The sequence below is a fragment of the Camellia sinensis genome, chromosome 1, assembly GCF_055761805.1.
Source record: "Camellia sinensis isolate YWXY chromosome 1, ASM5576180v1, whole genome shotgun sequence".
Taxonomy (NCBI): domain Eukaryota; kingdom Viridiplantae; phylum Streptophyta; class Magnoliopsida; order Ericales; family Theaceae; genus Camellia; species Camellia sinensis.
In genome coordinates, this window is record NC_138961.1 from 132213194 (window position 1) to 132232058 (window position 18865).

Genomic DNA, 18865 nt, shown 5'->3' on the forward strand with positions numbered 1-18865 from the left:
CAAAAATAAGAGCCCTCAAACATTTTCCTTTCATTTAATTCCACCATTGATCAAGGTAGGCACAACTGTACTTTTTAGTTTTATTAAAGTTTGCAAACCTCCACCCACCATTACAAGACAATATTGAGAAGTTTTAATAACGACATTCATCAATACAAATATGTATTGGCAATGACTACATTTATACTTAGGGTTTTGTTCACTAGCAAGGATGTATTAAATCCTCTTAACCACTTTTATTATCATAAAATATATAAATAAATTTTGCTATAGGCTAAACTACATTTTTTTTTTCAAATCTTTCTATTTTAACAATATATATTTTTCATGATGGAGTTTTTTTTTTAACATTTTTTTTATCATAAAAGTAAATGTCTTTTATTTTTAAATGACAATTCGTGGTTTTTTTTTTAAAAAAAAAAATTTGTTTAATACTTTTTTATTTTCAACCATAATTAAATTATATGGTTAAAGAAAATGAATTTAAAAGTTATAACAAATGTTAAACAAAAAAATTCATATGATCAATCAACAAAGGAATAAGAATTTATATAAAAACAAATGCAATAACATCGTCATTCAATATCACCATTACATATTATGGTTCAAGGGTGAAAATATCAATACATTTTTAATACTTCAATACACTTTTTGATATATTTTTCACATATATAAATATCTTTTTTTTTACATATATATCAAAATTAGTCCGACTTATCGACTGTCTTTAGCATTTTTCTAGATATATTGTTAAAAAATAAATAAATAAATAAATGAATCAGTTCGCAAACTACATTTATAGAAGCCCTAACTACTCTGTAACTAACTAATTAAATATACAAGCCTAACACTAAGGGTCTGTTTGGTAACCATTCCGCTTTCAGTTTTCAGTTTATATTTATAAAAATTTTAAAAACTGTCATAAAAACTTATTTGATAATTTTTTTGATTTATAAACGGTTGTCTCAGTTTATAAATTTGAGAAAAAAAATGTAAACTCAAATGAGTTTACGTTTTCAGTTTTTTTTTCAAATAATTTTTTTTTAATTATTTTTTTTCAATTATTTTTTCCAATTATTTTTTTCCAATTATTTTTTTCAAATAATTTATTTTCAGTTAATTTTTTTTCCAATTTTTTTTTTCAATTATGTTTTTTAATTAATTTTTTGTCAATTATAATGTGTGTGATCCCATTGTCATAAATAATAAAAATAAAAATAAATATTTTAGGCCTGAACAAACATATTTTTTAGTTTATGTTTTTGAAATTTTTTAAACATTTTGTTCAAACCAAACGCGTTTGTAATTTATGTTTTTCTAAAAATAAACAAAAATTAATTTATAAAAATTTTGTAAACATAAACAAAAAACGTAAACGCTACCTAAGGTGTCGTTTGGTAACACTTACGTTTTCAGTTTTCTGTTTATATTTATAAAAATTTTAAAAACTCAAATAAAAACTTGTTTGGTAAAATTTTTGATTTATAAATCAATGGTCTCAGTTTATAAATTTGGCCAAAAAATAAAAACACAAAAAATGTGTTTCCATTTTGAGTTTTCAGTTTTTTTTTTTTTTTTTTACCACCCAAGACTAGCCACCACCCGCCACCATTTTCCACCACCATCTTCTGCCACCACCACCACCACCACTACCACTACCACTACCACTACCCACCACCCACCACCCACCTGCCATCCACTCGCCACTACCATGCACCGCCTGCCACCACCACCTACTTGCCACCATCACTCACCAGCCACCTGCCACCACCACCATTCACCACCAGCCACCCACCACCACCACCACCACCCACCACCACCACCGCCACCATCACCCACCACCCACCCGCCACCCACCTGCCACCACCACCCACTCGTTACCACCTACCACCCGTCACTGTCACCCACCCACCCACCCACCACCACCATCCGCCACCTACCCGCCACCACCCGCCACCACCTGCCATCCGTCACCCGCTACCGTCACCCACCCACCCACCATCACCACCCACCATCCGCCACCCACCTGCCACCACCATCCACCACCCGCCACCATCACCACCACCACCCACTCGTTACCACCCACCATCCGCCACCGTCACCCACCCACCATCACCACCCGCCACCACCTACCACCACCCGCTATCCGTCACCCACCACCACCCACTCGTTACCACCCACCACCTGACACCGTCACCCATCCACTCACCACCGCCCCCCGCCACCACCACCACCACCCACCTGCCACCACCACCCACCACCTACCACCCGCCACCACCGCCACCACCACCACCCACTCGCTACCACCCGTCACCATCACCCACCCACCACCACCCACCACCCACCGTCACCACTTTCCACCACCGTCTTCCGCCGCCACTTGCCACCATTTGCCATTTTTCACTCTTTTTTATATTTTAAATTTTTTTTAAACATTTTATCAATTACCAAACGCGTTGGTAGTTTATGTTTTTCTAAAAATAAACAAAAAATAAACAAAAACCAGTTTATAAAATTTTTGTAAATATAAACTGAAAACGTAAACGTTACCAAACACACCCTAACTAATCCAGTTTAGTGTATCCTAGCAGGTGTTACATGTACCAATTGATATATTAATTAGTGTACCAATATATATTATGATATTGTTACTTCAAAACAATGACACATCATTCGTTAGTATATTAATTGGTACACTAATTAGTACATATAATTTTATTCTTAAATAAATTGAAAAGTTTTAGGATGAAGGAAAATAAAACAAAAACAAAATAACCAGGAAAAAAAGAAGGGAATTTGATTTCTAGCAATGCACATTTATAACTTTTTCAACCTCTCCGTTTGGGAAGTGGGTTGGCTTTTTAGTTTTTTGACTTTTTTAGTTATTTTAACTTGGGTTAAAAAGTTTGGTTTGGGAAGGATTTTTTGGCTTTTTTAACTTTTTTTTTGTGAGAAAAGAGTGTAATGATTATGGGTTAGATGTGATGTTTTATTTGTTAGGATTAAAATAACTTATTTTATTTTTTATAACTAAAATAGCTAAAAAAAACTCTTGTGAAATGGAGCCTCAAGGTCTCATGATAGCGGGGACATGTATCATTTAATACATTCTTGACCAGTGACCTAACAGTCCTATTGTAATCATTTTCATTACAAATATATGTAATGGAAAGGTTTTAGTATATCATTTAATGGTAAATATAATGATTTTTTTTAATTTAAAATAATTATAAATTTATATCATTATTTTATAATTATTAAATATGTAATGAAAAAAAATTATTACAAAAGTATAATGGAAAGAACAAAAATCTGCTTAGCAAATCCACACAAAAGCCTTACTAGTTTACAAACCTCCAGCCACCAACCATTACAAGAGAATTGAAATTGTAATAACTACATTCATCAATACAATTATACAAAGATATTTTGGCAGTAACTGCATTCATACCCTCTTGACCTTTTCATATTGTAGGATCCCATCCCACTGACAATTTCCTACTGGACGTTTTGTGAGAATTTAATAATGGGAATCAAACCAAACCAATCAACCTTAAATCTATTAAATGAGATCAGTTATTTGAATTATTTTTTTTTTATTCGATTCTATTTAAGGTTGTATTGTTAATCAAATTAAAAATATTTATATTTTTATTTATTATTTACGTCAATCTAGGCATGTTCTTTCTTCTAACACTTCCATCTACTGTCACTGTATCGCATCTCTTCAATATTGTCTCTCTGTTGGTCTCCGTTGTATATGACCAAACTATCTCAATCTATTTTTCTTCAACTTATCTTCTATCGATACTACTTTTCCTTATTTTTCGAATATATTCATTTGTAACTCCATCATTTCTAATTTTGTCACACCTCTACTAAAAATTTAATAATGTGGGGAAAAAAAAAAATTGAAACTACAATATATATTTGACATATATACTTATATTTTTTTTTACACGCACTACTGTTTGGGAAGATGGTTTGGGAGTTTTTTGGATTATTTTAGTCACAAAAAATAAAATAGGTTATTTTAGCCACAACAAACAAAACATTATATCCAATCCATAATCATTACACTCTTTTCTCACAAAAAAAAATCAAAAAAAATCAAAAAGTCAAAAAATCCTTCCTAAATCAAACTTTTTAACCCAAACTAAAATAATTAAAAAAATTAAAAAGCCAAAACACTTCTCAAACGAAGTTTGCTTGCACAATTCAGTTAGGCCCAAAACACTGATCAATCAGTACAAGTTATCTCAATTAGTTTTGAGCAAACTACATTGATATGAGGTTTGTTGCTTGCTTTGGGAAGTAAGAAAAATAGTTAGTTTATTAATTTTTTTTTTGACTTGTTTGTGAAAAAATTATAAAAAAATAAAAAGATGATATGATTTAAATAAATCAATAAGTCAAACACTGACTTTTTTCTTATTTCCCAAAATATATATTATTCACTCACATTTTGAAAATTATCTGAGTGTTTGGGAAGTAGGTTTTTTTGTAAATTTTTTTAATTGTAGGATATTATTAGAGAAAAAAAAATTTGTGTTTGAAAAGATAGTTGGATTTTTTTTTTGATTGAATGTGATGTTTGTGAAAGAAAAAGTGAAATAATTATGGGGTTTGATTTGATATTTTGTTTGGATTTTTTTTTTTTTTTGATTTTATAAAACATTTTTCTTGTAGTGAAAAAAAAAAAAAAAAAAAACCCAAAAACCAAGTTGCCAAACACGGTCAGAGTTTGTTTCTTAATTGTGTTATTAGAAAGCTAAAATTACCTTGTTACCCTCACATGCTAAAAGAAAATTGGTCAGTGTTGGAAAAGTTACCAGTGGCCAACAACAGACAAGTAAACACATGGATAAATACGTAGGGCAAAAAAGATAAGTAGGGCATACATACCGGTGTACATGTATATATTGATAGAAAGCGATATTATGATTTTTCAAATTATTGTCCTTACAAATAAAAAATAAAATCAAATAAAAAAACAAATAGAGCTTTGAGCAATTTCTCCAAAAGTGAAATTTAAACTTCTGGTTTGAGATCCTTTTTTAACTCTTAAACTACGAAACATTAATACTCCAAAAAGGCCTCATATACGTATTGAATATAGATGTACGTATGATACACGGCAAATAAATATCCTTATTTTTTATTTTTATTTTTCTAATTTTGGATACACAAGTGATATGTAAAATAAGTATCTAATTTTTTTTTTTCAATTTGTTATATTTTTTATATTTTAATGTACCAAATAGCTATCCAATTCATTTTATATTTTATATTTAATTTTTTAAAGGTCAATTCTCTCTTTCTCTTCTATTTCTACGTCTCTTCATATCCTTTGTTAATTTGAAAAGAAACCCAAAAAAACACTGTTCACACTGTTCTACGTTTTAATTTGTTTATATCATTATATTATTTTGTTTTTTTAAATTTTTTTAGATATTATGATTTAGGACTATTGTTATAATTGCTTAAAATTTTTTAGGATAAATATACTTTTGCATTGGATTTTATTTTTATACATATTACATTATCAAAAATTATAAAAATTATTTTATTTTACAAATATATTCTAACCATATTCACATTTTACTTTTTTAAATTTTATTATATCACGATATTCATATCTCGTATTTGTATCCCTACTTTTTTCTTTTTTTTTTGATTAAAAAAAAAAGTTTAGGAGGAGAGGAGCTACCCCATTCCAAAGCCAAAGAATGCATTACGCAATATCGCCCATCAACAAAGGACTGTCGGCAGCAGGACTTGAACCTAAGCCAAATGGGCGAAGGGAACAAACCTTACCAACTAAATCAACCCTTGGTGTATCCTTACTTCTTATCTATTAAATAATTAACTAAGCATATGTTTGGGAAGTTGGGTTTGAGGATTTTTTTGGTTAAAATAGTCACAAAAAATAAAATAGGTTTTTTAGCTCAATAAGACAAAACATCACATCAAATCCATAATCATTACACTCTTTCTCTCACAAAAAAGCCAAAAGTCCTTCCCAAATTAGGCTTTTTAGCACCAGGCTAAAATAGTCAGAAAATCCAAAAAGCCAACTCACTTCCCAAACGAAACCTAAGAGTAATATTAAGGATCTTAAATAATTTACTAAATGTTTTACTAGGTGCTCATTTGGCAATAACTTTTTTAGTTGGCTTTTTAATTTTTTAACTTTTTTAGCCTAAGACTTTTTTGATCGTTTGGTATTCTTATTTGGCTTTTTTAACTTTTTGACTTTGGAATGGTAAAAATTTTTTTTTTGGCCTTTTTGTGATTTTTGTTCTTTTGTGATTTTTTAGCCCAACTCAAAAACCAAACGGCCCCTAAACTTTTCACATAAATGTGAAACTCACACACATATAAATTTATGTAAATTTCACATTCATATAAGAGATTTGATAAAAAAAATTAAATAAATTATTTAAAATTCATAACATTTTTCATTAATTAATGAGGCAAACTAAAACATTTCCCAATCACAGTCCTAGGCATATCACCCATCATCTTTCATTTGGGTCGGTTGGGGACCTCCCCTGTAAAAGAGAAGTCGAATGGGGCACGCAATCGCATATTTGTTTGGTGGTATAATTAAGATTGGGCTTCCTACCAGTTTATGATTTAGATTGGAGAATACTATTTAAGTTTGTCGAATTCATTATAGTTTCTATTTTGATGATCTAAATTATTAATTTTTTAGAGTTTTTGGTGTATGTCATCTATCCAAAAAATTAGGTCATCAAAAAAATAGATGGTCTATTTTTAAAAATATATTTATTATTTATTTTTTTAGATACAAATGCAATAAATTGAATAAATTATGATTATCGGATCAATATAATTTTTTTTATAAATGATATACACGAAAGATCGTACAAAATAAACGATTTAAATTATCAGAATATGATCTATGGTGAGCCCAATGAGCCAAGATAGCACCTTCCAACCGAAATTATGACGTGAGGGAATCGAACTCCATCTAAATATATCTTTAATTCCATCCCCCCTCAAATCTCCTAAATGACGTGTTAAGTAAAATTTTAAAAATTAACTCATATTCAAATATTTTTTCAAAACTCTCCTTACATATATTTTGTCTTGCCTCTTTATTAAAGAAAAAAAAAATTATGTGAATGTAATACTACTGATCTTTAATTAGGTAAATAATATATATATATATATATATATTTGATTCCTATTTCATAGTCATCTATCTTATATATTAAGCAAAATAGAGTTTCTAATGAGAAATAATGTGAGAGCTCTAATATATCATGCTAAATTTCTTGATTTTCTTAATTTTAAATAATTAAAAAAAATATCCATTGACTAGTTTCTGTTTAACCATATAAAAAATAAAATTCTAATTACTCCATGACTTATGGCTTTTAAAAGGAAAATATATTAATTCTCTTCAAAATGTATATCTATGTTGCTATTAAATATATGAAGCAATTTATCAAAATAGAAAAAATAAAGTTTCAAATTTTAAATATTCAAAAATTGACTTCTTGTGCATATATATTTCTATCTTTTCATGATTTTTCTCAATTCTAAAAAAATAATAATAATAAATAAAACATACACATGATTTTTCTTTAGAATAAATTTTCAAATCTCTTATTCACACACTCACACAAAAAGAAGAAGAAAAAAAAAACTTACAAATTTCAAAAATCTTGTGCCACACACAAAATTACAAAAGTAAAAATAATTAAATATTTTTAAAAAACTTTAATAAATTTCATCTGTATTTATATCTGTCTATAACAAAAAGCCTTATCAGAGCTCTAAAATCCCATATCAAAGTGACATTCTATTGATAAGCCTTTTAGAGCTCAAAAAGAATACACTTAATTTCTTTGATTTTTTTTTAATTTTTTTTTAAACAATTAAAAAAATTCCATTAGTTAATTATTTCATGATTTATAACTTTCAAGAAAAGAATACACTAATCTATTTTAAAATTCAATTAAAATAGAAACATTTTCTGTCGTAAATCCCATGATTTAAGATTTTGATTTGCTATGATATTATTCCATATTTATCTATACTATACACTATGTAGCTATATATACAACAATGTAGTCATTCAAAAAAAAAAAAAAAAAAACCAAAGCATACATTGTCAAAACAAAAATCATAAACTATTATAGCAGCTATATTATCCAGAGATTTCAATCTCTTCTCCACCATAATATGACATCAACATCTATTTCAATCTTTTTCCAATTTTTCTGATAAATGTTTTAAATATTATTCATTTTTTATTTTTTTATTTTATTTTATTTTATTTTTTATGAATGTTAAACCATGTGATATTATAATATTTTTATACAGATTTTTTTTCTTCTACCTTTTTTTTTTTTTTTTTTTTTTGGAAGATTGTGGCATTTGAGAGTTTTAGGGGTATTGATTAGTGAAAAATGTAGAATATTGATTATTTGTGTTGAGTGATTGAGAAATATAAAGTATTATAATAAATGGTGATTGATAAGGGAGTATGACCACGTAATACTCTGGGACTATTGTATAATTTTCTTTTAGATTTGTATGCTTCTTCTTTGTAATCAAAGAAAGATGATAATAGAATGATGGATTTACAATAATAAAAAAAAAAATGCATGTTTTAATTTTAATTCCTTCAATTTTGATTTTAGGTGGTTTGTTTGGAGTATTTTTTAATTTCACTACTTTCAGCAAAACTTACAATGATGATCACCCAGATTGACATGTAAAGCTTTGTTTTTATTTTGTTTTATCTTTTGTTTTTTAAATTTTTTGAAACATAGATGTCATATATATATATATATATATATATATATAATTTTTTTTTCAAAAATCATGATTTAAATTTATCTATTTGTTATTTTAATTTTTATTGTGGTTTCAATATAGAGTTACAAATCATTTGAAATTTTTCATGAAAGTCCTTGAATGAAAGGCAACTCAAAGCAATCTGTCAACAACTATTACTTAGTATATATGTATGATTATTTATCATATTATTATCAAATATTAGAAGGGGGAAAAGAAAAAAAAATCTTGCTAAGATTCAAGGAAATGGACAAGCAAGGAGGAAATGGTAGTTGGATTCCGGTGGTGAATCAATGGAGAAGAAGCGGAGCACGAGAAAAAGAAGTAAGGAATGGACTATTTATTGTATTTGTGGACAATCTACCAAGGTCAATTGATGCCAAATCATTGTTCAAACTTTTCACAGAGTTTGGTATAGTAAAAGATGTCTTCATCCCTTTCAAAAGACGAAAAATGTCAAACTCAAGAATTGGTTTTGTGAGATTCGATTGTCATGTAGTTTCAGTTATCGCGATACAGAAAGCAAATGGACTTTTGGTGGATGACAGGGTACTTGAAGTGAAGTATGTCATTCATGACAGGAGCTCCAGGGATGTGCACAGCAGGAGTCGACCCCAGACCATCAAATAGGGTTTTGACTCACACAGAAGCAAGGGTAAAGCACCTTATGTTGGCCACAGATCGTTTGCAGAGGTACTCCAAGGGGTCACAACCATCTGGTGGAACAGCAAACATGACCATCAAAGTCAATGAAGTTGGTCATGGTTGGTTATACGAAAGTGTAATTATCGAACTACATTCGGATCACTCCACTAGCAGCATCAAAAAGGCCCTGAAGGAGAATGGGTTCGATCAAGTTGAGGTCAGAGAGGGGGGAGGTCGTGATGTAGTCCTGACTTTCAAATCCCATGAGGAGTTGAAATCCAATATACATAGTCTCAAGGAATGGTTTCAAGATTGGAGTCAGTTTATATTGGAATGGAAGCTAGTAGTCCATATAGAGCAGAAGAGATGTGTGTGGTTAAGGTGTCAAGGTATACCTTTAAACCTCTAGAACAGGAACACGCTAAACAACATTGGAGCCTTGTGGGGGTTAGTCCTTAACTTGGAGGGTGATATTAGCCATCCAAAGTCATTTTCCTATTCTAGAATCAAAGTAGTTACTTCGTGTATGGAGCTCATCAACAAAATCATAAACCTGGAGTGCAATGGTAAATTCACCCAATTCTTGTCTATAAAGATCATCTTCTCAATCCAGAGGAGTCTATTAGCTCGAAACACACTGGAATGGAAGATTGCAGCTACAATGTTAACTTAGGCAGGGTAGTGGAAGTTAATTCTACAGAGGTGTGTTGCAAAGAGAAGAAAGATGAAGCTAAGATGGCTGAAGGGTATGACTAGTCTAGTGCTGCAATGGTTTCCCCCATTGAGGTGGCACAAAGGAAGGAGCTCACTCACTGCTACAGTGGAGAGGAGGTGGACACAGTAGTTGAGGAGACACCGTGTGATGTGGAGTTCAGCAGGCCTAGTGCAGTAGGCGTGAAAGAAACAATGATGGAGGAGTGTGCACCTTGCCCAAAGAGCAATAATAATTCTGAGAGTGGACCAAAAGAGGGCCTTGGGCCTAGCATTAATCTTGAGGTGGACTTGGCCCACTCATGTGATGAGCAGTTAGTTTCAGGTCCTATTAATATGCCATACGAACCACAGAGTATCAAGCCCAGCAGTAATTGCTTAATGCTTGGGTGCCAGTCTTTTTTGTTTTTTAAATCCCCTGGGCCGCATACAAATATTGTTACAAATGGGTCGGTCATTCTGAGCATACAAGATCAAGGCCAAGTTACATCACTTGCTATCACTCTCAACCCCCTGCAGAATGCCAAGAAAACAGGGAAAAATAAGGCTCAGATGAAGGGCTTCTCTCGCTTTGCTAGACTTTACGGCCACAAAGTAGCAACTATCAGTAAACAGGCCTCCAAATCTATTATCTTCAGACCAACAACAACTGCTCTTGCACAATTAGATCTCTTCGATGGTGATTCAAGCTCACATAACTATCTTTTCAAAGAAGCAAAAGCTACTGTTCAGCTGGGGAAAAGTCTTGGAATAAACTTCCGAGGGAAAGAAGATGTTATGATGGATAAGATCATTGATCTGGAGCTCAAGGACAAAGAGAGAATTATCAAGGATGGTAAGGCTAAGCTGTAATAGCTGTAGCTGGGGGATGTATAGTTTGTTAATTCGTTTCTCCATGAAGCTTCTATCTTGGAGTGTTAGGGGTATTTGTAAGCTTGAGAAAAGGGTTCAAATTAAAAAGCTACTAAAAGATAGGCACATTGATGTTGCATTCTTTTAAGAAACTAAGAAGGTAGTGGTTTCGGGCACTGTGGCTAGAGGTCTTTGGGGTAATAGGAATATGGAGTTCTTGTTTGTGGACCCTGAAAGAACTGCAGGAGGGCTTCTGTGCATTTGGGATCCAGGTGTTTTCCAACTAGTTGGCAACTGTTGTAATAGGAGGTTTATTTTACTCTTAGGTACATTATACAACTCTTTTCATTGTATTTTGCTTAATATATATGCACCTAATGATGTCAGCAACAGATCCTTCTTTTGGAATATCATACTTAACCTCAAGGTCTCTTTTCCCTTTTCGTGGTGCTTGGGAGGTGATTTTAATGAGATAAGGCATATGGGAGAAAGAGTAGGCTGTTCTAGAAGGGACAGGGGTATGAAACAATTTAATGAGTTTATAAATAATTGTAAACTAAATGATCTACCTCTTTATGGTAGAAAATATATTTGGTGTAATGCTCAGGAGGCACAGAAGTGAAGCAGAATTGATAGGGTCTTGTTAAGCCTTGAGTGGTTGATTCATTTCAATATGAAGCTTTGAGGATTGCCTCGAATTATATCAGATCATTGCCTTTTATTGATGATGGAAGATGAAAGAGATTGGGGCCCCAAACCCTTCAGATTTATCAATGCTTGGACCTTACATCCTAATTTTTCTCATTTCTTTACTACTTGCTGGAAGAATGCTAATTTTGTGTATTGGGCTGGGTTTATCATCAAACAAAAACTAAAGCATCTAAAATTGGAATTAAAGAAATGGAATACTGAAATGTTTGGCAATGTCTCCTCTAAACTCAAGGCTTCAGAGAATAAATTGCATGCACTAGACATCACTGTTGAGGCAAGAAAACTACTTGATTCAGAAAAGGTTAGAAGAAGGGAGGTTAGAGGTGAAGTGTGGAAGCTCTACAGAAGGGTGGAGTGGTTATGGCATCAACAATCTAGATTGCTTTGGTCCCAGCAAGGGGACAAAAATACTGGGTATTTTCATGCTATTACAAGTACTAGACAAAGTAGAAATATGATCAATTCCATTTCAGTCAATGGGGTGTCCTATGAGGAACCTAGTAGAGTCAAGCATAAGGTTTTCCTTCACTTCAAGGAATCAATTCAAGGAAAGTTGGGTGAATAGGTCTGTTTTGGGTGGGGAGTTCAAATCAATTAAGGACAGCTCGGTCTCTCACCATCTGGTATCCAATTTCACCAAAGCAGAGATTTTGGCAGCCATTAAAGAGAGTAATGGTAACAAAACTCCAGGCCCGGATGAGTTTAACTTGTTATGCTATTAGAAATTTTGGAAAGTCATAAAACAAGAGATCATACAATTCTTTAGAGATTTTCACAATCACAACAGGCTCACCTATGGTATCAATAGCTCTTTCATTACCCTCATTCCCAAACTCAACAATCCCATTAATTTGACTGATTATAGACCCATTAGCCTGGTTGGTTCCCTACACAAAATTTTGGCAAAAGTCCTTGTGTACAGGTTGAAGCCAGTGATGCTCTCAATTATTGGTGAGACTTAGACAGCTTTTATAGGAGGAAGGAATATCATAGATGGGGTGTTTATTACCAATGAAGTAGTTGATGGCTGGAAGAACGCCAAACGACAAGGGCTGATTATCAAGTTGGACTTTAAGAAACCTTTGATTCAGTAAATTAGGAATTCTTGTTCTCTATGATGTCCAGCTTTGGTTTCGGGTCTAAATGGACCTCTTGGATGAAAGCCTGTGTGTCTTCAGCCCGAATCTCCATATTAGTGAATGGATCACCAACTATTCAGTTCTCTCCACAAAGAGGCCTTAAGCAAGGAGACCCATTATCACCATTCCTATTCAATATTGTGGCTGAAGGGCTCAATATTCTCCTCATCAGAACACTTAATCTTGGCATTCTTAAAGGAGTATTGGTTGGGGCTAATGAGGTCCTTGTTTCACATCTTCAATTTGCTGACGACTCTATTCTTTTCTGTGAAGTAGATTTGGATCAGGTGGTTATTATCAAAAGAATCCTTAGATGCTTTGAAGTTATATCCGGGCTGAGAATCAATTACCACAAAAGTCTTGTATGCGGAGTTGGTGTGGCGGATAAGTCACTACATACTTTTGCAAATCTCTTGAATTGCAAGGTGCTTAACTTACTGTTGAAATTTTTGGAGCTACCTTTAAGTGCCAACCTAGGTAGAAAATCAACTTGGAAACCTGTGATTGACAATATTAGACCAAGACTATCAGGATGGATGAGGAAAATGTTGTCCTTTGTTGGAAGATTAACTCTAATCAAGTCTGTCTTATCAAGTCTACCTATATACTATCTTTCTCTCTTTAGGATGCTTGAAGGTGTGGCTTATGACTTTGAGAAAATTGAGGCTGCTTTCTTGTGGGGTGGTAATGATCTAAAAAGAAAAGTTCATTTGGTGAAATGGTTAGAAGAAACAAAGAGTGTTGCCCAATGGGGTCTGGGCATTAGAAGGATTAGGGATGTTAATGCGTGTTTGCTTGTCAAATGGTGGTGGAAATTTGAAAATCAAACTAATGCACTATGGAGGAGAGTTATCTATAGTAAATACAAGGTAGAGGTAGACTGCTGGCATCCTCCTGTGAAATCTTCTTACAAGCATTCTAGGGTGTGGAAGGATATTATCTTCGTTGGGGTACAGAGTAGGAACATTTTCAACTTCTTCTTGGATAACTGCCTAATTAAGGTGGGAGATGGCCACAAAATCAGATTTTGGCATGATAAGTAGTGTGCAGTCACTTCCCTCAAGGATGTGTTCCCTTCTCTATTCATCATCTCTTCTGCTAAGAATGGCTCTCTTCACCACTTTAATGCTATGAAAACTAGTTCTAGTGTTTGGAACTTCTTATATAGAAGAATTTTGTATGCATGGGAATTGTCTAATGAAGTCAGACTGATTGCTTTGTTATCCTCTGCTCCTCCATTAAGTCAAAAAGTGTTGACAGACTGGCTTGGGCTACTGGGTCGGGTTCTTTCTCTGTGCCTTCTTTATATTCCTTTAGCACTTCTCTTTTTGGGCCCCCTCTCAACATCAGCAAGTTTATCTGGAGTAACACCTTACCCCCCCTCCCAAAGTCCATTTCTTTGGTTGGTTGGCTTGGAAAAAAAAAATTAAAATAGCTAAATTCTTACACAAACTTGGCATTCTTGGTAATAACTATTCCACCTCTTGCATATTCTACAAATCAGTTCCTGCATCTGCTCATCATGTGTTGCTTTATTGCACTTTTTCTTGGACCATTTGGTCATCTATGCTTTATGAATGGGGACTTCAATGGTGCATTCCAGAATTTGTGGCAGGTTTACTTACCTGGTGGATGGAGCGAAATACAAGTGTTTACTCAAAAAATTTTGAAGAGCCATTCCCCTAATAGTTCTCTGGTCTCTTTGGAAGCATAGGAATGAGTGTGTCTTCACTAATGTCCATCCTAACTCGACTGACCTATGGGAACTCATCAAGATCAGATTAACCTTTTGGCTCAAAGCCTCTCTTAAGGACTTCCCCTTCTCAGTCAATGATGTTATTCTCAATTGGAGGCAAATCAGGGGTCATTATTGAGTTCTGCATTTGTTAATAAGAGTGGTTGTTGAACTGTCAAGTTGGTTAAAGATGGTTGATCTGTTTTGATGGCTGGAGGGGTTATCTTGTTGTTATTTGTCCTGTATTTGTTACAGCTGCTAGGTTGCAACTTTTGGTTGTTTTTTGTTGATTGGAGCTTCTGCTATCTGTTGCTGCTTGTTGTTTACTAGATTGTGATGATATTTGCTGATGTTGATGGCTGGAGATAACTTCTGGTGTATATAGCTGTGGAGATGTTGGGTGAACTCTGGTTCTCTACTGTGAAGTCTTTTTGGCTGCATAGTCTTGGTGCCTATTAAGAGTGGTGATGGTTAAAGTGATCTGTTTGGTCCGCTATGCTCAGCAGTGGCTGCAACTCTTGGCTATTTTTGTTTGCGGGGTTTTGTTTGCTGGTTTTTTTCAGTTTGTTACTTGATTGGTTGAGATGCTATTGGATGCTGTTGTTGAGTGGTTAATTCTTGTAGTTTGTCTTTGCTTTTGATCTGTTTGTTGGTTCCTCTCCAACTTGGAGGTTGAAGCTTGATCCAGCTCCAAACTCCTTTTTATTGATGTACTTCATCATATTTTGTATATGTTTCATCAATAAAGTTTTCTTTTGCCAATCAAATATATATATATATATATATATATTATCAAACATGAATATCCAATCATGTTACTTTTTAGTAAGGGTGTCCGCGGTTCGGTTTGGGACGGTTTGCGGTTCGGTTTGGATCCGCCCGCATCTATGCGGTTTGGAAAAAAGTCAACCCGCAACCGCCCGCAATGCGGTTTGCGGTTTGTGCGGATAGGATTCGCGGATGTGCGGGCGGTTGCGGGCGGTTTGCGGATTGAACTTTTTTTCCAAAAATTTATTTTTAAACCTTTTTTTTTCCCCCCATTTTGTCAATCTTTATTTTGGACCTTTTTCCTCATATTTTTTAAAATACTCCAACATTAATAATTAATAAATTAAAACTTATAAAAAACTTATAAAATAAAAAACACAACAAATTCAATTCGTAACCTAAACAAATTATTCAAAATCTACATTCATCATTAACTTACATTCATCCTACATTCATCATTCATAACCCAAATAAAAAAATCCTACATTGAAAATTTAACATTCATCATTCCTAACTCCCCTAAAAAAAAAGAAGTAATTCTTCATTAACTTACATTCATCCAAAATGCAAAAAAAAATAAAAATTCATTGACTTACATTCATCCAAAACCAAAACGCAAATAATAAAAAAAAAAATTGTTGTCAAACTTCATTCAATACAAACCCATGAAATAAAATTAAAACACATCCAATTCAACTTCAACTTCATCTAAGATATCAAACTTCATCTTCATGAATCACATCCAATTCAACTTTCACAAATTCCAATTCCATGCATTTGGAACCCCACACAAAAACAAATTGAAAAAATATAAACTTTAATCTTCAATTATAGTAAGAAATGAAAAGATAAACAAAAGTCTATATATTGCATTTCAATATAGTAAGAAAATGTGTTGAGTATATGAAAAAATTACCAATGACCAAATGGATATTAGACATCAATTATAGCATCAACATTATAGGTTGAAGTTGAAGATGAGCTTGACTCCAAAGTACCTAATTAGAAGTCAACAAGAGAAGATTAAAAAAATTTACATTAAAATTTACATCAGATTTACAAATTCAGATTAACAGATTCAATTTCAGATTAAATTTTACTAACAGATTCAGATTTAATTTTAATAATAGATTTAGATTTAATTTAATTTTAATAACAAATTCAGATCAAACAAGTCAACAGATTCAAATTCAGATCAAATTTCATATCAAATTTCAGATAAAACAAATTCAGATCAAACAAACAAATTCAGATCAAATTTCATAGATTCAAGTTAACAGATTGAATCAAGTTAACAGATTCAATTTCACAGATTTAATTCTAAAAAACAGATTATACTGACACAGATAGATTTAATTCCAAAAATTAAATAATAGATTTAAAACAGATTTAATACAGATTCAATACAGATTTAAAACAAATTAAATAGATTCCACAAATAGATTTAAAACAGATTCAATACAGATTTAATACAGATTCAATACAAATTAAATAGATTCCACAAATTAAACAGATTTAAAACAGATTAATTCCAAAAACAGATTTAATGTCCTCTATCAACAAATAACATAACAAAAAATACAGATCTGTTGCAGATTCAAAATAGACTCCAAAAAAAATGTCCTCCATCAATCCAATACCATATTAATGAACAGATCCAAAACAAATCTATCAACTGATTCTCCAAACATAGACAGATCAAAGATCGGGGAGAGTGAGAGAGAGAAAGACAGAGAGAGAGAGGCTTACTTGTGATTGGTGTGATGATAGAGTCAATCGATCGGTCGATTTTGTAATGAGAGAGAGTCGATCGGTGTAGTAGATGCAAAGCCAAAGAGTGAGAGATTGTGAGATGAGAGAGTAAGGGAGGGAGACAGATCAGAGACACAAAGATCGGGGAGAGAGAGACATAGACAGAGACTAAGATTCAGAGAGGAGCTTACCTGTGAGGTGTGCGATAAGGTCGATCGATTGATCGGTCAATTAGTCCATCTTGCGAAGACAGAGAGAGTCGATCAGTGGGTGTAGGCAGTGGAGATGAAAATCGCGAGAGTGAGAGTGAGTGTGAGAATGAGACACACAGAATGAGATAGATAGAGTGAGAGATAGATAACATTGATTAGGGTTTTCTTTTTTGAACGGTTGGATTTGAAGGAAAAGAAAAGGGGGGTTTTTTTTTTTAAACGGTTAGATTAGATTTGAACCCAAAAAAAAAAAAAGAAAGTGTTTTATGCGGACGGGTTGGGCGGGTGCGGGTTAAACCCGCAACCCGCCCGCAACCCGAAAATTACATAAAACCCAAACCGCACCCTACCCTAATGTGTTTGCGAAACCGTCCATACGTGCGCGGTTCGGATCTGGTAGGGCGGTTTGGGCGGTTCGGATAACCCTATGCCTAGCCTTACTTTTTAGCTTTGGTACATACCCATTATTTCGATAATACTTTGATAATTGTTTTTTTTTTTTCTTTTGAAATTGCTTGCAATATTTGAACATTAATTTGTCTAGCAAATTGGTTGACATGTCTATTGATTATTTTGTCATCATTTATATGAGTAATATTATAGGTACATGACTATGATCATTATATCTTGGATTATTTTAAAAATTAAATTTTTTTTGGCACAAAAAAATTTGATGTTGATATCATTCGTTCATAATTTCTTCAAATCTCTAACTAATTTTAAAGATTCACAAATGGCATACAACCTCAAGTACCACAGAATTATAGAAACAAGTCGAATGACTTACTCAACCTAAATATTATAAATTTGTTTTTTATATGCCTAATCCTATAAGATAGAGATAAGGAAATATAATCAAGATATGCTAATATTTTTCGAATTATTTAATTTATAAATAAATAAGATTTTTTAAATTGATTTTAAGATTTTATTGATTTAAGTCATGGGGTGAGATTGGCTTCAATTAGTCAAGCTCAAGAATTTTCTTAAAGCATTAAAATCACTGAAAGGATAATCATGAATATGATGAATCAAGCATAAATTATTAATTATAGAAAATAATTAACTTTCATACTTTGTTAATCTAGAAAATAAAAAACACAAATTTTAATTATAATTTTTTAATTAAAATGAATTTTCATACTTTTTAAGATGCAAAACTAATAATTAAGACTTTTTTTTTTTTTTTCAAGTTGTTTAATGCATCATTTTGTTAACATGATAAGATTTTATAAGAAGGTAATCAAAGTATCATCCACAAGAATATCTAACAAATCGAGAGGGTCTTTCCTTCTTAGCAACATAACCACAATATTAGCAGCCTTGCCTTAAAAAATAATCCTTACATAATTCTCACCAATGCACTAGAAAGCAACATATACAGTAGCAAAGTCAGAGTAAGACTAAGGTAAAACAGATACTTCGTTCAAGCTCCTCTTTATTGATTTATTTTGTCATACGTCGAATGTTTCATCAATAAAGATCATTTGCTTCGCCGTTCAAAA